This window comes from Panthera leo, chromosome D1 (assembly GCF_018350215.1).
Source record: "Panthera leo isolate Ple1 chromosome D1, P.leo_Ple1_pat1.1, whole genome shotgun sequence".
Taxonomy (NCBI): Eukaryota; Metazoa; Chordata; class Mammalia; order Carnivora; family Felidae; genus Panthera; species Panthera leo.
Genome location: NC_056688.1, coordinates 4,479,631 through 4,506,297, shown reverse-complemented (window position 1 = coordinate 4,506,297; position 26,667 = coordinate 4,479,631). Strand labels below are relative to the sequence as shown.

The 26,667-nt window shown below is 39.7% G+C and overlaps 2 long non-coding RNA genes across 5 annotated transcripts in view; one reads left to right on the top strand and one right to left on the bottom strand.

Annotated features, from left to right (window-relative positions):
* Positions 1 to 26,667, bottom strand: part of LOC122199992 — a 45,348-nt gene that overhangs the window by 4,328 nt on the left and 14,353 nt on the right. For both annotated transcript variants that reach the window (XR_006193686.1, XR_006193687.1), the window contains exons 3-6: positions 17,178 to 17,256; positions 16,598 to 16,678; positions 6,986 to 7,045; positions 4,958 to 5,083 (exon numbers count right to left, since the gene is read on the bottom strand). This is a non-coding gene — a long non-coding RNA (uncharacterized LOC122199992). The remainder of the gene's footprint in view (positions 1 to 4,957; positions 5,084 to 6,985; positions 7,046 to 16,597; positions 16,679 to 17,177; positions 17,257 to 26,667) is intronic.
* LOC122199995 overlaps positions 1 to 26,667 on the top strand; it is a 195,042-nt gene that overhangs the window by 158,740 nt on the left and 9,635 nt on the right. The gene's annotated exons all lie outside the window — the stretch shown is intronic.

The following is a 26,667-nucleotide window of genomic DNA, read 5'->3' as shown; positions in this document are numbered from 1 at the left end:
TTGGTTCCAGACCGCTTCAAAAAAGTAAGTTGAATGAATTTTTTTCTTTCCCAGTGCATATAAAATTTATGATTACACTATATTGTAGTCTCTTAAGTATGCAATAGCATTATTTCTAACAAACCAATGTATATACCTTAATTTAAAAATATTGCTAAACAACGTTAATCATCACCCGAGCTTTCAGTGAGTCTTAATCTTTGTGCTGGTGGAGGGTCTTGCCTCGATGTTGATGATTGCTGACTGATGACTGATCATGGTGGTGGTTGCGCAAGGTTCAGGCAGCTGTGGCAATTTCTTAAAAGGAGCCAACAATGGTGTCTGCCTCCTTGACTGACACTTCCTTTCATGAGCTATTTCTCTGTAGCATGTGATGCTGTTTCAAAGCATTTTACCCACAACAGAACTTCTTTCAAAACTGAAATGATTCCTCTCAAACTCTACTGCTGCTTTATCAACAAAGTTTATGTAACATTCTAAATCCTTTGTTGTAATGTCAACAGTCATGACAGCATCTTCAGCAGGAATAGATTCCGTCTTAAGAAACCATTAATAGAAACAACTCCTCATTCATTAAAGTTTTATCATGGGATTGCAGCACTTTTGATATAATCATGAAAACATTTGAAAACGTGACATGGAGACATGAAGTAAACAAATCCTGTTGAGAAATAACACCAATAGACTTGGCTGATGCAGGGTTACCACAGACTTTTTGTTAAAAAAAAAAAAAAAAAAAAAAAAAAAAAAAAAAAAAAGCACTATCTGTAATAAGGTATGCCTGTAAGTAGAAAGGCATCCCATGTTCATTGACTAGAAAACTTAAATTGTTAAAACGTCAGTACTACTCAAAATGATCTACAGATTCAGAGCAATCCTATTAAACGTTGACTTTTTTTGCGGACGTAGAAAAATTTATCATAAAATTCATATGGAGTTGCAAAGGACCTTGAATAGCCAAAACAATCTGAAAAAAAAAAAAAAAGTTGCTCTTACCCTTCCTGATTTCAAAACTTAATGCAAAGCTACAGTTGTAGAAACACTGTGGTGGTGGCATGAAGACAGGTATACAGAACAATAAATGGGATTAACAGTTCACAAATAAACCCTCACATATACAGTCAAGTGATTTTTATAAGGGTGTCAAATGGATTCAGTGGGAAAGAAAAGTCTTTTCAAAAAAATGATTGTGGGAAAACTGGACATTGGAAACAATGCAAAAAATTTTAGATCCTTGTGTTATACCATATCTAATTAACTCAGATATATCTAGAACATATAAAGAAAACTTGTACAACTCAACAGAAAAACAACTCAATGTAAAAATTGGGCAAAGAATGTGAATAGACATTTCTCCAAAGAAGATACACTCATGGCAAAATAAGCACAGAGGATGTTCAGTATCACTAATCATTAGGGAAATACCAGAACCACAACGGGATACCACTTTACAGCCATCACTTTACAGCCATTAAGCTATCTATTATTAAAAACACAAAAAGAATATTTACAAAATTAGTGTTGGTGAAGTTGTGGAGAAATCAGAACCCATGTGCACTAGTGGTCAGCATGAAAAATGGAGCAGCTGCTAAGGAAACCAGTATAGTAGTTTCTCAGAAAGAAAATTTAAAACTAGAACTACCGTATCATCTAGCGATTCTCCTTCTGGGTATATACTCAAAAGAATTTAAAGGAAGGACCCAAACAGTTATTTGTACCCTCATGCTCATACCAGCATTACTAACAATAGCCAAAATGTGAAAGCAACCCAAGTGTCTATCAGTTGATAAAGGGATAAACACGATGTGGTATATGCGTGCATTAGAATATTTTTCAGCCTTTAAAACATATGGAATTCTGGTACATGTTAGAACATACATGAGCCTTGAAAAAGTTAGGCCAACTGAAACAAGCCAGTTAGCAAAGGATACTTACTGTATTATTCTACTTACCTGAGGCATGTAGATCAGTCAAATCCATAGAGATAGAAACCAGAATAATGGTGACTAGGGACTGGTGGGAGGAGGTATGGGAGTTGCCTTTTCATGGGTATAGAGTTCCAGTTTGGGGTGATGAAAACGTCCCAGAAATGGATAGTATTGATAGTTGTGCCATGATGTGTATCTACTTAATGCCACTGAACTGTACACTTAACACTAGTAATTTTTTAAATGTTTCTTTTTGAGAGAGAGACAGCATGAGCAGGGAAGTGGCAGAGAGAGAGAGACAGAGGATCTGAAGGAGGCTCTGTGCTGACAGCAGAGAGCCCAATGTGGGGCTCAAACTCGTGAACCGTGAAATCATGACCTGAGCTGAAGTCCAGCGCTTAACCGAATGAGCCACCTGTGTGCTCCTAAAAATAGTAAATTTTATGCTACATGTATTTTACCACAATAAAAAATAAATGTCATAGTATGGGAGTAGGGAGGCATATAGGAAATTTCATTACTTTTCTCCTAATTTTGCTGTGAACCTGAGTGTGATCCTTAAAAATGTTATGACATTCGTTTCCTTGTGGTTGTCTACTTGTAAAGTACAACGGTTGAGATAAATTTTACAACATTTTGGCCAGGGCCAGCAACAAAGAAAAGGCAGTAATCTGTCATATTCCCATCATCCCACTCTGAGGTGTATTCTGTGGCCATATTGCATTGGCTGTACCATTGCAAAGTGGCTGTACCATTTGCATTCCCACAAGCAATGAATTAGTTTCTGTTGCTCTATGTTCTCATAAGCATTTGGCATGGTCAATATTCCAGATTTTGACTGATCTATTGGGTATGCAGTGGCATTACCTTGTTGTTTTAATTGGAATTTTCCTAATTGGCATATGGTAGAAAACTAGAAGAGAACTATTTGCATTGATTTGGATCTTTGGGGGGAAATGGTGACAACCAGTGCCTTATTTGTGAGATAAACTGGTTTATACGTGTTGTCCCAGTGTATTATTTACAACACCTTTTCATTCTCAAAGTGTCCTCATTTGGACAACAAATTAAGAGGTTATGTGTGTTTTTAGAATCATTTTGTTAGACACCTGAAACATTAGAAAAATATGTCTTTCCAATGATGAGTTTTAGTCTATGCAGCAAGAATATCCAATGGGGTAAAGGGAGAATGTGTTATTCATACATATATTGTTTGAAAAAAAAAAAAAAACGCAATGCGTTTCCAAAGCTATAGCCTTTCTCATGTGTTATAAGCCTTTTTTCTTTTCTCTATATTTAAAAGGTTTTCTCTAATAGTCACACTGAAATTAATCAGTTTGAGTGCTCACACCCAAACTGCCAAAAAACAAGCTGACTTCTTAAAAAGTAAAAAATAATAATTTAAAAATGTAGAAAAAGGCCGAGTACACCACGACCGCCAAACCTACGGATTAAATATACGGGGCGCCTGGGTGGCTTGGTCGGTTAAGCATCTGACTTCGGCTCAGGTCATGATCTCACGGTCCGTGAGTTCGAGCCCCGTGTCGGGCTCTGTGCTGACAGCTCAGAGCCTGGAGCCCATTTCAGATTCTGTGTCTCCCTCTCTCTCTGCCCCTCCCCTGTTCATGCTCTGTCTCTCTCTGTCTCAAAAATAAATAAACGTTAAAAAAAAATTAAATATTCAACATCTGCAATGTCATCTGCTTTTAAATGTCGATGTCACTTTCAGAACTTTTCCCAATGATCAGTGAAACTTGAAATCATGCAGGAGAAGTGCAGTAATACTAAAAGGGAGTTGGGGGGGGGGCGGGGCAGGGGAGGTGAGAGTCAAAGCATAGGGGTAGAAGAACCAGGGCTAAGTTTCTCCCAACTTGAATTTGGAAGTAAAATTCCTAAGTAAAACACAGGGAACCTCAAAGTGTTCCCACGCAGTCACATCCTCCATTTCTCCTACCCACTCTCGGGAAAGAAAAAGCTAAAGCTTTTAAATCAGATTGAAATCACTGAGGAAAAGGTATTAATACGCGCCTAATTCTCAGGCCCTCAGGATAAACTCCCATTGACGTCAGCAGGAGGTTTCTTTGCAGACAGTTGTGAATCCATCTCAATATGTCTCCACTGTGTTATTTAGAGCGCTGCCATTTTAGGAAGGGAGCTTCAAGGACCTCACCTATCAGTGCTGGGAAATTGGCACTCTGAGTCCCAAAAGCCCAGATGCAATAACCTGCTCCTGGCTGTTTCTGCAAGATGCTGCTTGAATTTTGTATTTACAAGGGAGAAATGGGATGAGAGTTTGCCTGATTCTGGAAAATTAGCTTTCATGGCCATTGTCAATTTAAAAGTGTGAGGACTGGCCATTAGAAATGATGTTGCTAATTTGGAGGAGCCACGAGTTCACTGATAGACATTCAAGCCATGTGTGAACACACACAGACTGCTTAAGGGAGGAGAAACTGGTCATCTTCAGCCACAGACCTTTCTAGAAATTAACATATCAGCATAGCATCACTGGTTGCAAGGGATAAAGCCCATTTAAGCCAGTTTAAGTTAAGGTAAACTTAGTTTTAGGATAAGGAAAGAAATGAAATAATCCAGGCCACCTGGGAACAGACACTAGAACAGAAAATTCTTTTACACATTCATTCTTACGTTTTTAGGGCATGAAATTCTCCTTTATCTCTGCTTCCTTCTTTTCTCTCGTTGAGTTTCATATGATTTTACATTCCTCTACTTGCCCTGACACTTCGATTCAATTGTCCACTATCATCTGAATAACATCCCCAGTATCTCCAAGTGCAACTTCTCAGAAGAAAGAATCTAATTAGTCCCTCTCCATCTACATGCTGGTTCTTCTTGTGTTTGCATTCAACCTAAGCTACATCAGCTGGTGGTGAGGAGTCACTTCCTTCAAAAGGGGCTGTGAATGGGATACATTCTAGAAAGGGTAGTGTGGACTGGGTGAGTGCTCCCATAATGTCTGGATCACAAGTTTATACAAATTAATTAAAATTAATGTGTTCAGTATGGACCTGTGTAGAGATGCCCAAAGTGCTAGCTCTTCTTGCCTTCTCTTCCAGATCAGTATAAAAATTCAGAAAATAGATAACCAGCTTTCAGATGACGATGTTGAGGCCACAGTTTGAGATTTCAGTCTCCTGCAATGGAAATGTATCTTTTAATATTCATTTATTTTTGAGAGATGGGGGGAGGGGAGAGGGAGAGAGAGAGAGGGAGACAGAGGATACGAAGCAGGCTCCCAGGAGGCTGACAGCAGAGAACCCACTGCGGGACTTAAACCCACCAACTGCGAGATCGTGATGTGAGCTGAAGTTGGATGCTTAACCGACTGAGCCACCCAGTTGCCCCAGGTTGATACATTTCTTTTTCTTTTCTTTTTTTTTAATTTTTTTTTCAACGTTTTTTATTTATTTTTGGGACAGAGAGAGACAGAGCATGAACGGGGTTCTTTTTTTTTTTATTTTTTTTTCAACGTTTTTTATTTATTTTTGGGACAGAGAGAGACAGAGCATGAACGGGGGAGGGGCAGAGAGAGAGGGAGACACAGAATCGGAAACAGGCTCCAGGCTCCGAGCCATCAGCCCAGAGCCTGATGCGGGGCTCGAACTCACGGACCGCGAGATCGTGACCTGGCTGAAGTCGGACGCTTAACCGACTGCGCCACCCAGGCGCCCCACAGGCTGATACATTTCTAATATGCTTCTGTTTAACACTCTTTCCCCCTAAATGTGAAGTGAGGAGTTGCTTATATATTACATAAATAATGATAAGAACGCATTTGGGTTTTGCTAGAAAATGCCAAGATTTCCCAAACATCATGCATTTGGGTTCTACTGAGCTTCTCAATGTATTTTAAGAGACAGTTGGGTAATTGAAACTTTAATCAATATTTGGATGCTCTGTTTTTCTATAGCTTTAATTTCATCTTCTAATTAATTTTTTCTCTAAGGTTAGAATATTCAGTTTATTTTCCTTGAAAGAAAAGTATGTTATTATTTTTGATCGATTCAAATTAGTTTTTACAAAAATTACATATTCTGATATGTGCTGCTAGAGATTTACACAGGGCATGTGATCCACTTCTGGGAAGAACAAACTGCTTTTCCTAATGAATTCAAGGAAGATGAAGAAAAGTCAACAATGCAGTGAAAAAAATTAAATTTCCCTGTTTCCTTTTGAACTATTATGTTGGCCTTAATATTTCATGTGTGGAAAGTTTGATGTGCTTTTTATCTTAATCGCCTTGACATCTTATATTATCGTAATGTGTAAAAATTTCCATTGAACATTTTAGGGCTTTCAAGGTGTAGTTATTACCATGTAGGAGTGTCATGAAACTTAGTTTTGCAATTTACTTATTTTTTTTTTTTAATTTTTTTTTTTCAACGTTTTTTATTTATTTTTGGGACAGAGAGAGACAAAGCATGAACGGGGGAGGGGCAGAGAGAGAGGGAGACACAGAATCGGAAACAGGCTCCAGGCTCCGAGCCATCGGCCCAGAGCCTGACGCGGGGCTCGAACTCACGGACCGCGAGATCGTGACCTGGCTGAAGTTGGACGCTTAACCAACTGCGCCACCCAGGCGCCCCACAATTTACTTATTTTTAACCAACTTGACTTATTCCTCAAAAGCTGATGATCTGAGAAGGGGTAGGGAAGGTAAGCAAGATCTTTCAGTTGCTTAATCTCCAGCCAGGAGATGTTATCTGCAGCCAATCTCTGCTAACTCCATTCTGGGCATGGAAATAGTTTGGCCTCATATTAGAAACTGCATGCTGAGTGTCTCCTGGCTGTGTAGTTATACACGTCACTTGGTGAATATGTGTGGCAGCGAACATCGAAGGAAATGTCAACTATTAATGATGGGCTTTTTTTTTTTTAAGTGAGCAACTGAATGATGGATTTAACTTTATTCATTCATTTATTTATTGGACCATTCACTCAATGAAGTAGCAAGTGATTAACAAGTGTTTATCGAACACCTACTATGTACTAGGCACTCTGCTAGATATGGGGATAAATAAATAATAATCCAGTACCTGCTTAAGCTCAGTGGAGAAGACTGTCACACAGATCACTTTCATGTGAAGGCCATGGAACTGTGAGAGGGAAAGAAGGAAGGCATAACTGAGTTTGGGGATCAAAGAATGCCTTTCTGTGGGGACAACATTTAGGTAAAGAAATGATGGAGTATATAAACCACAATTTCTTTATCCATTCATCAGTTGATGGACATTTAGGCTTTTTCCACAATTTGGCTATTGTTGAGAGTGCTGCTATAAACATTGGGGTACAAGTGCCCCTATGCATCAGTATTCCTGTATCCCTTGGGTAAATTCCTAGCAGTGCTACTGCTGGGTCATAGGGTAGGTCTATTTTTAATTTTTTGAGGAACCTCCACACTGTTTTCCAGAGCAGCTATACCAGTTTGCATTCCCACCAACAGCACAAGAGGGTTCCCATTTCTCCACATCGTTGCCAGCATCTATAGTCTCCTGATTTGTTGATTTTAGCCACTCTGACTGGCGTGAGGTGGTATCTGAGTGTGGTTTTGATTTGTGTTTCCCTGATGAGGAGCGACGTTGAGCATCTTTTCATGTGCCTGTTGGCCATCTGGATGTCTTCTTTAGAGAAGTGTCTATTGATGTTTTCTGCCCATTTCTTCACTGGATTATTTGTTTTTCAGGTATGGAGTTTGGTGAGCTCTCTATAGATTTTGGGTACTAGCCCTTTGTCTGATATATCATTTGCAAATATTTTTTCCCAGTTTGGTTGATTGTTTCCTTTGCTGTGCAGAAGCTTTTTATCTTCATGAGGTCCCAATAGTTCATTTTTACTTTTAATTCCCTTGCCTTTGGAGATGTGTCAAGTAAGAAATTGTTGCAGCTGAGGTCAAAGAGGTTTTTTCCTGCTTTCTCCTCCAGGGTTTGGATGGTTTCTTGTCTCACATTCAGGTCCTTTATCCATTTTGAGTTTATTTTTGTGACTGGTGTAAGAAAGTGGTCTAGTTTCATCCTTCTGCATGTTGCTGTCCAGTTCTCCCAGCACCATTTGTTAAAGAGACTGTCTTTTTTCCATTGGATATTCTTTCCTGCTTTGTCAAAGATGAGTTGGCCATACTTTTGTGGGTCTAATTCTGGGGTTTCTATTCTATTCCTTTGGTCTATGTGTCTGTTTTTGTGCCAATATCATGCTGTCTTGATGACTAAAGCTTTGTAATAGAGGCTAAAGTCTGGGATTGTGATGGCTCGTGCTTTGGTCTTCTTCAAAATTACTGTGGCTATTTGGGGCCTTTTGTGGTTCCATACAAATTTTAGGATTGCTTGTTCTAGCTTCGAGAAGCATGCTGGTGCAATTTTGATTGGGATTGCATTGAATGTGTAGATAGCTTTGGGTAGTATTGACATTTTATTATTTTTTTAAAATTTTTTTAACGTTTATTTATTTTTGAGACAGAGAGAGAGCATGAACAGGGGAGGGTCAAAGAAAGAGGGAGACACAGAATCTGAAACAGGCTCCAGGTTCTGAGCTGTCAGCACATAGCCCGACCCAGGGCTTGAACTCACGGACTGCGAGATCATCACCTGAGCTGAAGTCGGACATTTAACGACTGAGCCACCTAGGCGCCCCAGTATTGACATTTTAACAATATTTGTTCTTCCAATCCATGAGCATGGAATATTTTTCCATTTCTTTCTATCTTCTTCAATTTCCTTCATAAGCTTTCTATAGTTTTCAGCATACAGATCTTTTACATATTTGGTCAGGTTTATTCCTAGGTATTTTATGCTTCTTGGTACAATTGTTGATGGGATAAGTTTCTTCATTTGTCTTTCTGTTGCTTCATTATTAGTGTATAAGAATGCAACTGATTTCTGTACATTGATAGTGTAACCTGCGACTTTGCTGAATTCATGTATCAGTTCTAGCAGACTTTTGGTCGAGTCTATCGGATTTTCCATGGATAATATCATGTCATCTGCAAAAAGTGAAAGCTTAACTTCATCTTTGCCAATTTTGATGCCTTTGATTTCCTTGTGTTGTCTGACTGCTGATGCTAGCACTTCCAACACTATGTTAAACAACAGCAGTGAGAGTGGACATCCCTGTCGTGTTCCTGATCCCAGGGAGAAAGCTCTCAGTTTTTCCCCATTGAGGATGATATTAGCTGTGGGCTTTTCATAAATGGCTTTTATGATGTTTAAGTATGTTCCTTCTATCCCCACTTTCTTGAGGGTTTTTATTAAGAAAGGATGCTGAGTTTTGTCAAATGCTTTTTCTGCATCGATTGACAGGATCATATGGTTCTTTTCTTTTATTAATGTGATGTATCACATTGATTGATTTGCAAATGTTGAACCAGCCCTGCATCCCAGGAATGAATCCCACTTGATCATGGTGAATAATTATTTTTATATGCTATTGAATTCGATTTGCTAGTACCTTTTTGAGAATTTTTGCATCCATATTCATCAGGGATTTTGGCCTGTAGTTCTCTTGATTTGCTGGGTCTCTGGTTTAGGAATCAAAGTGATGCTGGCTTCAAAGAATGAGTCTGGAAGTTTTCCTTCCCTTTCAATTTTTTGGAATAGCTTGAGAAGGATAGGTATCATCTCTGCTTTAAATGTCTGGTAGAATGCCCCTGGGAAGCCATCTGGTCCTGGACTCTTATTTGTTGGGAGATTTTTGATAACTGATTCAATTTATTCACTCGTTATGGGTGTATTCAATTTTTTTCTTTCTTCCTGTTTGAGTTTTGGAAGTGTGTGGGTGTTTAGGAATTTGTCCATTTCTTCCAGGTTGTCCAGTTTGTTGGCATGTAATTTTTCATAGTATTCCCTGATAATTGCTTGTATTTCTGAGAGACTGGTTGTAATAATTCCATTTTCATTCATGATTTTATCTATTTGGGTCACCTCCCTTTTCTTTTTGAGAAGCCTGGCTAGAGGTTTATCAATTTTGTTTGTTTTTTCAAAAAAACAACCCTTGGTTTTTTTAGATTGTATATTGTGTATTTCTGCTCTGATCTTTATTATTTCTCTTCTTCTGCTGGGTTTGGGGTGTGTTTGCTCTTCTGCTTCTGTTGCCATTAGGTGTGCTGTTAGATTTTGTATTTGGGATTTTTCTTGTTTCTTGAGATAGGCCTGGATTGCAATGTATTTTCCTCTCAGGACTGCCTTCGCTGCATCCCAAAGCATTTGGATTGTTATATTTTCATTTTCATTTGTTTTCATGTATTCTTTTAATTTCTACTCTAGTTGCCTTGTTGACCCATTCATTATTTAGTAGGGTGTTCTTTAACCTCCATGCTTTTGGAGGTTTTCCAGACTTTTTCCTGTGGTTGATTTCAAGCTTCATAGCATTATGGTCTGAAAGTATGCATGGTATAATTTCAATTCTTGTAAACTTATGAAGGGCTGTTTTGTGACCCAGCATATGATCAATCTTGGAGAATGTTCCATGTGCACTCGAGAAGAAAGTATGTTCTGTTGCTTTGGGATGCAGAGTTCTAAATATATCTGTCAAGCCCATCTGGTCCAATGTATCATTCAGGCCCCTTGTTTCTTTATTGATCCTGTGTCTAGATGACCTATCCATTGTTGTAAGTGGAGTATTAAAGTCCCCTGGAATCACCACATTCTTATCAATAAGGTTGCTTATGTTTGTGATTGTTTTATATATTTGGGGGCTCCTGTATTCAGCACATAGACATTTATAATTGTTAGCTCTTCTGATGGATAGACCCTGTAATTATTATATAATGCCCTTCTTCATCTCTTGTTACAGCCTTTAATTTAAAGTCTAGTTTGTCTGATATGAGTATGGCTACTCCAGCTTTCTTTTGAGTTCCAGTAGCACGATAGATAGTTCTCCATCCCCTCACTTTCAATCTGAAGGTGTCCTCAGGTCTAAAATGAGTCTCTTGTATACAGAAAATAGATGGGTCTTGATTTTTTATCCATTCTGATACCCTATGTCTTTTGGTTGGAGCATTTAGTCCATTCACATTCAGTGTTATTATAGAAAGATAAGGGTTTAGAGTCATTGTGATGTCTGTAGGTTAGGTTTCATGTTTGTAGTGATGTCTCTGGTACTTTGCGGTCCTTGCAACATTTCACTCACAGAATGCCCCTTAGGATCTCCTGTAGGGTTGGTTTAGTGGTGATGAATTCCTTCAGTTTTTGTTTGTTGAGGCAGACCTTTATCTCTCCTTCTATTCTGAATGACAGACTTGCTGGCTAAAGAATTCTCAGCTGCATATTTTTTCTGTTCATGACATTGAAGATTTCCTGCCATTCCTTTCTGGCCTGCTGAGTTTCAGTAGATAGATCTGTCACTAGTCTTATCGGTCTCCCTTTATATGTTAGAGCATGTTTATCCCTAGCTGCTTTCAGAATTTTCTCTTTATCCTTGTATTTTGCCAGTTTCACTATGATATGTTGCACAGGAGGTCAATTCAACTTATGTCTGAAGTGAGTTCTCTGTGACTCTTGGATTTCAATGCCTTTTTCCTTCCCCAGATCGGGAAAGTTCTCAGCTATGATTTGTTCAAGTACACCTTCAGCCCCTTTCTCTCTCTCTTCCTTTTCTGGAATTCTTATTATACAGATATTGTTGCGCTTCATTGCATCACTGAGTTCTCTAATTCTCCCCTCATACTCCTGGAATTTTTTATCTCTCTTTTTCTCAGCTTCCTCTTTTTCCATAGTTTTATCTTCTAATTCACGTATTCCCCCCTCTGCCTCTTCAGTCTGAACCACGGTCCCCTCCATTTTATTGCATCTCATTTATAGCATTTTTTAGCTCCTCCTGTTTCTTAGTCCCTTGTTCTCTGTAGTCATAGATTCTCTGCTGTCCTCTATACTTTTTTCAAGCCCAGCGATTAATTTTATGACTATTATTCTAAATTCATGGTCCGTTAAATTGCTTAAATCATTTTGATGAATTCGTTAGCTGTTGCTACTTCCTGGAGTTTCTTTTGAGGAGAATTCTTTTGTTTCGTCATTTTGGATAGTCCCTGGAGTGGTGGGGAACTGCAGGGCACTTCCCCTGTGCTGTCTGGAGTAACTTATGTTGGTGGGTGGGGCCACAGTCAGACCCGATGTCTGCCCCCAGCCCACCACTGGGGCCACAGTCAGACTGGTGTGTACCCTATCTTCCCCTCTCCCAGGGGCAGGACTCACTGTTGAGTGGTGTGGCCCCTGTCTGGACTACTTGCACACTGCCAGGCCTGAGGTGCTGCTTTGATTGAATCTGGCGTATTAGCCGTGGTGGATCCGCAAGGTGCACAGGGGTGGGAGAGGCAGGCTTAGATCACTTTTCCATAGGTGGTCCCCTGCGGGAGGGGTCCTGCAGCACCAGAAGGGAGGCCGACCTGTCAGAGGGATGGATCCACAGCAGCACAGTGTTGGGTGTTTGTGAGGTGCAAGCAAGTTCAGTGAGGGGAACTGGTTCCCTTTGGGATTTCAGCTGGGGGATGGGCGAGGGAGATGGCGCTGGCCAGCGCCTTTGTTCCCCACAGAGCTGAGCTCCGTCTTCCAGGGCTCAACAACTGTCCCCCCTAGCTCCTCTTGCCCTCCCCACTCTCCGAGAGCAGAGCTGTTGACTCTTAAAATTCCAGGTGTTAAGTCCTGCTGGCTCTCAGAACTCACTCTGTCCGGCCCCTCTGATTTTGCAAGTCAGACTCAGGGGCTCTGCCTTGCTGGGCAGGCTGGCTGCCCCTCCACTGCCCCGGCTCCCTCCCACCAGTCTGTGTAGCCCGCACTGCCTCTCCGTCCTTTCTACCTTCTTCCGTGGACCTCTTTTCTATGCTTGGCTCTGGAGAGCCCATTCTGCTAGTCTTCTGGCAGTTTTCTGCATTATTTAGGCTGATGTGGGTGGAATCTAAGCAATCAGCAGGATGAGGTGAGCCCAGCATCCTCCTACGCCACCATCTTCTCCCCTCTTCAGTCTAATATCTTATTTCCTAATAGAATTATTAATATTAGTTCTTTTGCTAAATTTGGAAATTTGGTAATGTAAATTTGGAGATGTAAATGCTGAATATGCCCAATTAATGTGAAGTAGAGTCCTATCCAAACAAACTTGTTTAACTTAAAATATTTGACACTGTTTCAGTCTTTAAATTTAAATATATTGAAATAAAATAAAATGAAAATGCAATCCTTTAGGTGCACTAAGCACATTCCAAGTGCCTCAGAGTTACATGTGACTGATGGCTAGGACAATGGACAGCAGAGGCAAACATATTCCTCATTCACTGCCACCCACCATATCTGATAGTTTTCCCAATCTCTGAACCATGAAGCACTCTAAGAGGTAGACTTACTCAAGATTAAACCATACTTAATGCCACCATGTTGGATTCAGTGCCCTATTTTGGGGCTCCCATAGTATTCAGTGCTTAGACCTTTTAAAGTATTTACCTCATTATGCTATAATAGTGGATTTAATTTTTACTCTTCTTGACTTATTCCAAATTCCATCTGGGCACAAACTTATGTCTTTATTTCCCAGTGGTTCCTCCAAACCTAGAATAGCACCTAGCGCACTGCATTAGGTACTCAATAACTATGTGTTGAAAGAGTAAGGAACAAATTAATGCGAAAATACTGTTGCACTGGTGCAATAACACTTGGCCAAAACAGTTTCTTCTTGCGTGTATGGTACTCAGCCTGTTAGCACTCAGTTGAGGATGGTCTTACCTATATTCAATATTGAGACTGGCAGCTAGTTGAATTTTCACTTCCCGTTGAATTTTACCAATGCTAGGGAAACTCTATTTCGAGCAGGTGCATCCAGCTCATAGAATCAGTTTGTTGTCCAGATAAAGAAACATTCTGATTGAAAGCATGGATCAACCTCAGAGGTGTTCTTTCCTGTCATTTGAGAACAGGAGCTGTGTCTCTACCAAATCCCGTTGGGGTTCAGGCTCAGTAGTGGAAGCAGAGGAAAGAGGTAGCGTAGTCCCTGTAAAGTGAAGATCTAAGAAGAGCACAGTGCAGAAGGCCTGGGGATCAAGCCAATATTCATCAAAGAGCAAGCTGAGAGAGGGCTGGGGCTGAAGAGGAGGGAAACACTCCTCCGAATCACAAAATAAGTACGCCACTGAAGAAGGAGGAGGAGAAGGAGAAGGAGAAAGGGAGAGGAGGGAAGGAAAGAAAGGAAGGAGGAAAATACAAAGCCTTCAGAAGACAGTTTTCACAGATGAGTAGTCCAAGCCAAAAGCATGAATTTTAAAGGGATGTTGAGGATCATGTGCTGGAAGTGTCTGGAACAGAGGTAGATTTCTTATTCCTCCAGGGGATCACAGAGACCCCTCCTGAAATACATGGTTACACCCAAAGCCATATTAGACCTCAAGACCAAAGAACCTGAGGGACAAAAATTGATTGGGAGTGTGACTGAAATGAACAGAAGTAATAGGCCATGCATAAAAAACAGCATTAAACCTGTGCTTTAAAATCCATTTTTATAGACTTGAACAACACAATTCATACCAAAGAGGTATCTGTGTACGGCTCACAATAATGCTTCTCCTGTGGTTGAATTTATGTCTTATCCAACCAGGGAGATAGAGGACAAGGCCTTGGAGGGAGAGGGAGGATGCTCAGGGTGACCATATTTATTGAGAGTGCAAGGGGTGGCCAACTGAACGAAACACCAGATAACAGACAAAACTGGGAATTGTCTCAGGCGACCAGGACATACAATTACCGTGGATGTGTTACCACTTGCAGTCTGAATTGTGTCTCCCCAAAATGCACATACTGAAGCCTTAACCTCCAAAGTAACTGCATTTGAACGTAGGATCTTGAAGGAGGCAGTTAAAGGTGTAATGAGGTCATAAAGGTAGGGCCCTGAGGCCTCACCAGAAGGCAACTCTGTGAACAACTGGGTGTTGGACTTCTGGCCTCCAGAACTGTGACAACATGCATTTCTATTATTTAAAGCCACCCCCTTTGTTCTGTGGCCTTCAGTCATGGCAACCTGAGATGACTAATTCCACCACCAAGTCAAATCTTCATTTCCTTGACCAGAGTCACAAACCAGGTAGAAGAGATGATAAGGCCAGTGTTGCTGGCGACTGCCTGGCATGTCCGCATTTTAGGGGGACAGCACTGAAGTGCTTCTGGCTCTGGAGATGAGTTTCTGAATCAAGTGTTCTGTTTTTGTCCAGCTGGTCTTCTTCTTTGAAAAAAAAAAAAGAAAAAAGAAAGGAAACAAAAGTAAAGAAAAGAAAAAAGCCAGGCTTAATCAGATATTCCAAGGATGAAGTCAGGGTTATTCAGTCCAAAATGTGTTCCAGAAAAAGTCAGGAATCGGAAGGCCGAGTCTAGAAGGAGCCAGGGGTAGAGCTGTGACTTTGTTCAAGCAGAAGGCCACCTATTTGGAAGTGGAAAAGGCATGTGTTTCTGTTTGGATAATGGCATTTGTAATGCCCCTCACACGTGTCATGTGTGCTGGGGGTACTAAGCACCCTATTAAGTGGAAGGCACACAAAATGAGTGAGATCTCTTCCCTCTGGTTAAGCAGGATATATGTTTATGACAGAATCTCATAGAGTTATTTAAAACGATGTCTTGATATGGGCAGATGTCCCTGATGGTGTTAAATGTATTTAAAAAGTAAGCCTCAGACCAGTTTGTACCCTGTCTTAAGTATGGAAGTATCTATCAAAATCTCAATATTATAAATATAAATGCATATGCCTGGAAGATTTCGGGTAGCATACACATGAATCTAGTAACTGATTACATCTGGAGAGTAGACTTAGGGCTACAAGTAAGGGGGAAGGAGAGAGTTAATTTCAGTAACGACAGATTATAGTTGGTCCAGAAGAAGTTAATGAATTTGCAGTCTAGTTACAGAAGAGATGAGTAAAAACAAGTGCAGTAAAGCACTCTAAGTGCTAAAACAGAAATATGCATAGGGTTAAGCAAGGCTATGAAGAGGGGAGTGTTCACTTTTATATGGAATGGTCAGAAATGACTTTTCCAGGGGAAGGGATGCATGAGCTAAGTTTTGAAAAAGGGGAAATTAAAAAAGGGAGCGAGGAATCTGCATCATGTGGAGAGAGAACCCGAGCTAGGAAACATCATTGAACATTTAAGAATCTACATGTGGTCCTCTAAGTCCACTCCAGCCAGCTGGATATATGGGGGGCAGTGCAGGGAGATATGGCTGTGGATAAGATTGATGAGGGAGGTAATAATCGGCACTAAGAGTTAATAAACAATGTTGAGAGGTAAATATTGTCCTAAGAGCTTTGTCTTCATGGAGGGCAGTGAGGAAGTTGAGACAAACTTTGGGTAAAGGTTGAGTGGACAACAACACCAAATAGTACATCAAGGATCAGTCCTAACAGGCCTGGGCAGAGTTCTCTGCTTCAACAATTATGAGGTCACTGGTTACCTCTCTTACAGTGTTTCACGAGTTGAAGAGTGACACTCATTCTGGCCAATGGTAGTAAATGACATGGCTGCCAAGCATTTGATTACCTTGGGAGCTCAGGTCTCCTGTAGCTTGAGACACAAGCTCACACAAGGTGAGATGGCCTTTGCCTCACATGTAGACTGGAAATTGCTTAGTGTCCATTATCAGCCAGTGAAGAAAATTGTCTAGAGGAAGTGATAGGGAAGGACACTGACCTTCATCTGGAACCTCCAAAAGCCCATGGTGGCTGGGTCTTCCACAGCTTCATGATGTTTAATCAGATAGGCCTGGAGAATCTGGGGCAGAGGAACCAGATGGCTGAGGGAGGCCAGAAGCAGCAGCCTGGGTCAAACAGCCACTGAATGAAATAGTTCTCTTTTGAGAGTTTTATAGATAGCTTAGAACTTCTTTCCTGTGAGATTTCTGGGGATGGATGTCGAAACATATTCCCATCTGGTTCTACCCAGATCTATTGTTCCCCATAAATAACTACTTGTGCCTTAATTAACATGTCCCACTGAATGCACTTCTGCTTTAAGGTTAGAAACTGGGCTTTCATTGTTCCATACCCTTACTTAATGTACACAAAAATTCCTTGCTAAAGAGACACTGTGATGATACGAAAATATGTCAGCAGAATAAAAGTTGTCAGAAAATACCAAACAATAAACCAAGAAAAGTAGTGTTAGGCATCAGGCCCACTTGGACTCAAATGTTGGCTTTTCCACTTGGCTAGATTATAGGACTTCAAGCCTCCACTGCTCTGCCACAAATTGGGAAGAATGTGTGACCTACCTCATGAATTTTATTTGGACGTCCAGCTGAGATAGGGCATTGAAAGGCCTTAGCATACCATCATGCAGAAAATAAGAACCTGTAAAAGAGCTGTGTCTCATTATTATTTTAAGAATCCATCACTTCATAATTTTATCTGACAAGTTTTGCTTGAAAATGGACTCAATGTAATTTATTTTCAAGTGTGTCGTTAAAGGCCATCTCAGGTTTTAATACATATTACTCATGGTAAGCCATCTGAAATCCTCTGGGCTCTTGAGACCTACTGTTTTTTAAAAATCTGATAATAAAGCACTGACCGTGTATAGGAATCTATTTTTTGTGACTCTGTCCTTAAAGTGTAGTGAATTAATGTATTAACTGTCTCACACCTTAAATGTATGTGAAATATCCTGTTGTAATGATTTGAGTATTGCGTTATAGTAGAAAATGTGATTTTCGTTTTGAGGGTAGATAAGTCCAGATCTGATACCCAGAAGCATTACTGACTACTTCTATGGCCTCACCCAAGGTATTTTAAATTCAAGCTGAGAAACATTGAGTCATCACTATATGCCAGTGCATGTCCAATTTGATTCCTACGATACATGCTTGAAATAGGTACTATTAATCCCATTTCATGAATGAAGACTATGAGAGAGGCATTACATCAATTGCTAAACATCACAAGTAGGGAGTAGAGCTAGGATTTGAATCCAGGTCTGTGAACACTCTTTACCATTTGTACTATGCACTGTCAGTAAAGTAAGGTTAAAGAAACTCACTTTGCACAGTTATTATGAACATTGGTGTTAAATAACAAAAATTCAACCAAGTAAATCCAAAGATCTAACTGGCTTTATCGAACAGTTCATGAATCAGGCAGCATCCCACCCAGCAAAGAATAAGGAGCAACTTCCAGCTTCCAGGAAAGAAAAGGTTTTTAAGGTCAGAGAGGGAAAGGAGACTAGGAAAGTATTAACACAGAAAGCACTGTTTGAGGCAAGGTTGCCCTGCTAAGGGGAACCCAAAGGGTCTTTCATGGGATTTCCTCCTAGTGCTGAGCAGGAAGTTCTAGGCTGGCTGGTTAAAGGTCACATTCCCAGGGGGTTGAAACCACACGGAAGTTGGGTGCTAAGTCTTGGTTTGCTGATGTGGGGCTCTAACATGAGTGATTCCATTTTGGCGCTGAGTTTTGTTTTTTTTTTTTAAGTTTATTTATTTTGAGAGAGAGAGAGAGAGTGAGTGAGCAAGCACAAGAGAGGGATAGAGAAAAGGGAAGGGAGAATCTGAGCCACCCAGGAGCCCTAATCTGTAGTTTTCTTTTTTACACTAGTGGTAATGCATTTCACAGAGTAAACTGTAAATGTTAACAATTTTTAAATTCTCATTTCGGAGAATCACAGTAATCTGAAATGGACCAAAAAAACAAAACAAACAACAACAACAACAACAAAAACTAGTATGTTGGAACTCATAAAATACTCCTAGGTTTCTAAATATACCTGACAATAAATTGCATAATGTGCTCAGACTCAGTCCTGAGAATGTCCTATATACTTAAAGCATCAAACTTTTAATGAAGAAAAATAGGTCAGTGCTTTCTTCGGTATTGACAGAGAGTGAGCAGAGTCCATGTTTAAATTTCTGTCTGATGACACATTTTACCCACTGCTCATTTTGTGTGAAATGAGGAAAAAGGAACAGTTCTCTTGGAATTTTTAATCAGCTGCACAAGGAGTTTCTGTGCATCCTCATGCCTTTCTTATTCAAGAAACGAAAAGTATGTTCACCCTGTTTTCTTCTCTACTTTCCCTCCCCTCATACTGGACATTTTATTCTTCAGGTTTTCCACCCTGTCCTTACCATTTCTACTTCGGATAAAACTTAATGAGTACTTTACATGAGAGTGAAAAACTAACACCATTTGCAAATATGTCAGATTATGCCAAATAAGATGGCAGTTTGCCATACGTTTTATTCTTTAATATTTATTATTTTTTTCAAGTTTATTTATTTATTTTGAGAGAGAGAAAGAGCACAGGTGGGGAAGGGGTAGAGAAGAAGAAGAGAGAGAATCCCGAGCAGGCTCCATGCCTTCAGCACAGAGCCCTAAGTGGGGCTCAGACTCATGAACCCTGAGATCATGACCTGAGCCTAAATTAAGAGTCCATCAATCAACCCACTGAACCACCAGGCACCCCTGCCACACATATTTTAAATGGCACTTAACTATTAGCATTGCTGTGTTTGTTCACCTTCAGAAATAGGAAAATAGCTATAACGATAGATTTTACTTTACGCCAAAACAATTCAAAGAACTGAAAATTAGTGATCTTTCCCCCATCCCTGTCAAGTCCTCAGGTTCAATCAATACTAGATAATCCAGACTAACAGAGAGAAGATGTGGTGTTGGACAGTGACAGGTGTTTCTCCCAATCTCTCTGGGGTGGGCTTCCCCTGCCCATACATTCAAAATCCTGTCCGTGTAACCACACCCCACCACGGCCTGGGTCTCCCACAGATTTCCCAAACAGCCAAAGAAAAAGACAAGTGTTCAGTATTTCCCAAGGAGCAAAAATAAGCCCAGTCTCAGTTCATGTATAATTTTGGATTTAGTGTGCCCAGCAATCAGAGATTGCCCCTTAACACGCCCCCAGTAGGTGAATATGCAGTTAGGACATCTGATTAGGGTTAAGCCAGAGGACGTGCTCACCATCCAAAAGTGTAGATATGTTGGAATTTTCAAAGTGTGCTTTATCTCGTACTCCCCACCTCTGCCAGAAATCAACACCCCAGCTTATTTGCAACCTATAATTAATAACTGAAATAGCCAAAGTAAGCTCTTTTTTTTTATTTTTATTTTTTTTGAAATTTGCACATACAGGTTTTATTTTGATACAGATAGTTTTGTAAATATAAAAGGAGAATCTCAGGTAAGCACACAATTAATAGCCTCATTTTTTCTTTTTTTTTTTCAATACATGAAGTTTATTGTCAAATTGGTTTCCATACAACACCCAGTGCTTTATAGTAAGCTCTTTTTTAATTCAGATTTAGATTCTGTTTTTATATATGTCTACGTATTTTGGAAAATCAGCTAAAATGTTAAGTATTTGTCTAACATATTCTAAGTTAGCATTTTCTCCCCTTCTTCCCTCCCTTCCTTCAGTTTTTCCTCCCTTCTTCTCTTTTACTGCTTTCCCCATTCTCTTTCCTTCTATTTCCTCCTTTTTACCCTTTCTGCCTTCCTGTCTTCCTATCAGCATTTTATTATATAGTGTGGTATTTTATACTAAAAGATTATACTAGTTATTTTACACTAAATGATCAGGCAAGATGTTATCAAAGGACTCTTAATGCAGCTGACCAACTGGCCATTTAGCCTACTCAGGAAAAGCTAATCAAGGAAACCTTAAAATGATATATTTTAATGTTTATTTTTGAGAGAGAGAGAGAGAGAGAGAGACAGGGCATGAGCGGGGAAGGGGCAGAGGGAGGCGGAGACACAGAACCGGAAGCAGGCTCCAGGCTCTGAGCTGTCAGTACAGAGCCCCATGTGGGGCTTGAACCCACGAACCATGAGATCATGACCTGAGCCAAGGTCAGACACTCACCCGACTGAGCCACCCAGGCACCCCAAAATGATATTTTTAAAATACTAGACAAATCTTTGGTGTAGTTTGACCATATACTGAAGAAAATAAAAATATGTCATGTGTTTTTTTTTTCCATTCTAATGTAGATTTGTGGCCATACTTCAGAAAGCAGGACATCTTGAGATTCACAATTTTCTTCAGATTATAAGATTTTGTTAAGGAAACTAAGCAGATAAAATGACCTTGCCTACAAAGTTTGTGTGAGACAGACAGGAAGAGACTGTTAATTTCCCTATTATTTTCATCATGGAGTTGCTAACATTGAAATGCTGTACATAGTTTTGTCCATTGACACTGTGCTTGAAGCACTGTTCATCTCCTTTCTGCATCACTAGTCCCATAGGTGACAATATTTCAAAGTACACTCTTACATGAAAGTCAGGGCAAATGAGCTAAAGCCAGGATGCTGTTGATTTACCAAGGCTGATCTTCTTCTCCCAAAATTCAAGAGCTACTTGTCTTTGTAACTGCCAGTGTAGGGACACATCTTTCCTCACTTAGAAACACTCACGTAGTACTAGATCATTATCAGGCAAGACAGCATATGAATCTTAAGTTACCACAGATGGACGCTCACTGTGCAATTTGCTCTGTAGTCATTTGGAGGGTCAAGTAGGAAATAAATCTTGGATTTCTCTTGATTCAAGTAAGGGCTATAAAGAGGATTCAAATGTCAGTGTTCTTTTTGCAGGTACCAATATCTTTTAAGTTTTAAAATTGATACTCCATTTAAATATGAATAAATTCATAGATTTTGATCATTGGTTTCCCCCTAGTGCTAAGCAGTTTTCAGAGGTGGTCATGTTATGATTGGCAAGGGGACAAATGTCAAGTAGAAGGATGAAACATTGACATCTCAGTAAACACAGGCTGATAGGGACGATGGGAGCCACTCCCTTTATGTTTAATGTGAAATATATAATCGTGAGCTTTAGAAGAGCCAGTGCTCAGGGAGGAGCCAAGATGGCAGAACAGCATGGAAGTTTTTGTGTGTCTTGCATCCATGAAATACAGCCAGACCAACACTAAACTATCCTGCACACCTAGAAAACTGATCTGAGGATTAACACAACAATCTGCACAACCTGAACCACAGAATCCAGCAGGTATGTGGTGCAGAGAGGTGAACTTGGGAAGAGAGAAGCGCAGGGAGCCACTTTTGCAGGGATGTCTACTCTAGCCACTGTTATTCAACATAGTATTGGAAGTCTTAGCCTGTGCAGTCAGACAACACAAAGAAATAAAAGGCATCCAGATTGGCCAGGAGGAGGTCTGGCCTTCACTCTTCACAGATGACATGATACTGTATATGGAAAACCCAAAAGATTCCACCAAAAAACTGCTAGAACTGATTCATGAATTCAGCAAAGTGGCAGGATATAAAATCAATGCACAGAAGTCATTTGTATTCCTATTTACCAACAATAAAGCAACAGTAAGTGAAATCAGGGAATCAATTGCATTTACAATTGCATCAAAATCAAAGAGGTGAAAAACTATAGAAAGCTTATGAAAGAAATTGATGAAGACATAAAAAAATGGAAAAAGATTCCATGCTCCTGGATACGAAGAACAAATATTGTTAAAAAGTCAGTATTACCCAAAACAATCTACATATTCAGTGAAATCCCATCAAAATAACACCAGCATTTTTCACAGAGCTATAACAAATAATCCTAAAATTTGTATGGAACCAGAAAAGACCTCGAATAGCCAAAAGAGTCTTAAAAAAGAAAACCAAATCAGGAGGCATCACAATCCCAGACTTCAAGCTATACTGCAAAGCTGTAATCATCAAGACAGTATGGTACATGGACAAAAACAGACACTGAGATCAGTGGAACAGAATAGAGAACCCAGAAATGGACCCACAAACGTATGGCCAACTAATCTTTGACAAAGCAGGAAGGAATATCCAATGGAATAAAGACAGTCTCTTCAGCAAGTGGTGCTGGGAAAACTGGACAGCGACATGCAGAAGAATGAACCTGGACCACTTTCTTACACCAGACACAAAAATAAACTCAAAATGGATGGAAGACCTCAATGTAAGACAGGAGGCCATCAAAATCATCAATGAGAAAGCAGGAAAAAACCTTTCTGACCTCAGCTGCAGCAATTTCTTACTCAACACGTCTCTGGAGGCAAGGGAAACAAAAGCAAAAATGAACTACTGGGACCTCATCAAAATGAAAACTTTTGCACAGTGAAGGAAACAATCAGCAAAACTAAAAGGCAACTGATGGATTGGGAGAAGATATTTGCAAATGACATATCAGATAAAAGGTGAGTATCCAAAATCTGTAAAGAACTTATGAAACTCAACACCCAAAAGACAAATAATCCAGTGAAGAAATGGGAAAAAGATATGAATAGACACTTCTCCAAAGAAGACATCCAGATGGGCAACTGACACATGAAAAATGCTCAACATCACTCATCATCAGGGAAATACAAATCAAAACCACGAGACTCCACCTTACACCTGTCAGAATGGCTAACATGAACAACTCAGGCAACAACAGATGTTGGCGAGGATGCAGAGAAAGAGGATCTCTTTTGCATTGTTGGTGGGAATGCAAGCTGGTACAGCCACTCTAGAAAACAGTATGGAAGTTTCTCAAAAAATTAAAAATAGCACTATCCTATGACCTAGCAATTGCACTACTAGGTATTTATCCAAGGGATACAGGTATGCTGTTTTGAAGGAACATATCCACCCCAATGTTTACAGCAGCACTATCAACAATAGCCAAATTATGGAAAGAGCCCAAATGTCCACTGATGGATGAATGGATAAAGAAGAAGTGGTGTATACATATGTATACAGTGGAGTATTACTGGGCAGTCAAAAAGCATGAAATCTTGCTATCTGCAACTACGTGGATGGAACTGGAGGGTATTATGCTAAGCGAAATTAGAGAAAGACAAATATCATATGACTTCACTCATATGAGGACTTTAAGAGACAAAACAGATGAACATAAGGGAAAGGAAGCAAAAATAATATAAAAACACGGGGACGAAGCATAAGAGACTCTTAAATATGGCGAACAAACAGAGGGTTACTGGAGGGGTTGTGGGAGTGGGGATGGGCTAAATGGGGAAGGGGCATTAAGGAATCTACTCCTGAAATCATTGTTGCACTACATGCTAATTTGGATGTAAATAAAAAAATACAATTGAAAAAAAAAAAGAACCAGTGCTTTCATGAAAGTGAATGATCTTTTTTCTTTGTTTCTGCTCTCTGTGATGAAGCTGAAGTTGAAAATGGTTACTCTGGAAAAGCTACCCTAAGCCTTTCTTCAGGTTGATTTTAGACAGGTAGTTAAAAGTCTTGAGTGAAAAAGAGGTGTAAAACAATATAAAATAGAAGCGGGATGTAATCTGCAAGAGTTTGACACAGTTAATCAAGTACATCCTGGCCTCTTTCACCTCGGGAAAAAAATAGAGTTTAATAGATTTAGAATAAGTTAGAAAAAAATATCTAAGTAGACTGAGACCCATTAATTGAGCAACACTTGTGTGTTTGTGGCAACCTTGATTGTAGCTGTTTGAATGTTGGCTAAGTAGCATCCAAATATTGGCATTTAAAAAATAGGCGTTATTAAATTCAGATTGCTGTAATTAACATATAATCACATAATATTTAGCAACATTCATTCATACCACTTTTAAGACTCTGTTTTATATAATTTAAGATGACATCAATTGCAAGATTCTCTATTTTATGAATGACTAAGTAAAACCGAACGTCTGCCAAATAAAATATCACACAAAGATAATTTTGCATGCTGCATGAATTATTGGCACAGACTCTTACTGCTTAGAAATTACTTTCCTCTGCTCTAAGGATCTGGGTGGTTTCCCCCAACTTTCACCATGGTGCCTACCACGTTTGAGGCAGTTTTTCATGTTTCTCATCAACAGAATATATCACAGCTTCATCTACTCACAGGTGTCTTCCTTTGTTCAATCTTATAAAGCATTTTTCATTGTTTTGAAAGAAAATGTGGAATTGTGGTTATTATCCCAAGATACTGGCTTCACTCACTTCCCATGTTATTTTGAATAAGGAGAACCTTTTATATTTCTATGAAGAAATACCATGTGATCTTTTAATACATTTTAAATAAAACTCCACAGGGGTAGTTGGCTATGTTCATAACTCTAGAAATGTGAGTAGCTATGACCTAGTCCATCCTTGTAGGAAAAGAAAACAATGGCATGACTGCTTCCTGGTCCAAAAGAGCTGTAAGCATCATGGATTTTAAGATGGATCCTAGGGGCATCTGGGTGGCTCAGTAGGTTAAACATCTGACTTCGGCTCAGTTCATGATCTCATGGTTTGTGAGTTCGAAACCCATGTGGGGCTCTGCACTGATAGCACGGAGCCTGCTTTAGATTCTCTCCCTGCCTCTCCCCCACTCTCACTCTCGCCCTCTCAAAATAAACTTAAAAAGATGTATCCTTGTTTCAGAGATTTAAAAACCAAAATTTATGTTTTAGAATCAATGAAAAGAGTACTTAATGAAAGTATATCTTCACATGAGAAAAATATAGCCATCTATATATAATAAGTACTCTGAGAGCTTAGATGTATGAAGGAGAAAACAATAAAAAAGTATTCCAAGCCACCAGGGAGTGCTTGAAAGCACAGTGCCCCAGAGAAAGTGAACACATTCTAGAACGCTTGCTGCAAATTCAAATCTGTAAAGATATGTCAATATAAAGGGACAGTAATCTATAGAACAGACGCATGTACTTTGCTAAAAGTATTAGGGTGACAAATAGTAGGGTCAAGAGAGAGAAAGTGAGGAAGGCAATGTCGGCAATTGCTTGTTATCAATTACTGGAAAGTAAATATCTGGAACAAATCAAGTACAGTCCCCTGAAAAGTATAATCTAAGTCAGGTGTTAGCAGACTTTTTCTTTAAAGGCCAGGTGGTAGATATTTTAGGATTTGTTGGCCACATACATTCTCCATAATATACACTTGTTTTATTTTTGACAGCTTTCAAAAAACATAAAAACCCTTATTGGCTCAGGGCCCCACAGTGAGATGGCTGGCTAGATTTGTCTGTCTGGCCTCAGTCTGCAGACCCCAGTTTATCAGTGGTTGTCAAATTTTAGCATGGACCAGCATCATCTGGAGGGTTTTCAAAAACCGACTGCCACCCCCAGAGTTTTGGATTCAGAAGGTCTGGGATAGAAATGGAAACTTTGTATTTCTAACACATTCCTAGTTAATGCTGATGCTGCAGATCCAGGAACATACTTGGAAAATTATTGGTGTGGTGGTAACAAGGGGCTTGGGAGCAGAACTTTTAGATTCATGTCCTTACCCTTTCACTCACCACCTGTGAGAACTTGGGCAACTTACTGAACTTTATTAAAATCTCAGCTTCCTCAGCTGTAGAGAGAGCCTTCTTTTCTGGGTTTCTGTGAAGTTTATTTTTTTATTAATTTTTGTAAACAATCCAGTATATTTAACGTACAGTGTTATATTAGTCTCAGGCATACAATATAGTGATTGAACAATTCTATAACATCACTCAGTGATCATCATAAGTGTGTTCTTAATCCCCTTCACCTATTTCACCCATCTCCCCACCTACCTCTCCTCTGGGGACCACCAGTTTGTTCTCTGTAGTTAAGAGTCTGCTTCTTGGTGTGTCTCTTTATTTCTCTCTTGATTCCCTTTGCTCAGTCGTTTAGTTTCTTAAACCCCACATACAAGTGAAATCACGTGGTATTTGTCTTCCTCTGACTGACTTATTTCACTTAGCATTATACCGTCTAGCTCCATCCATGTCATTGCAAATGGCAGGATTACATTCTTTTTTATGGCT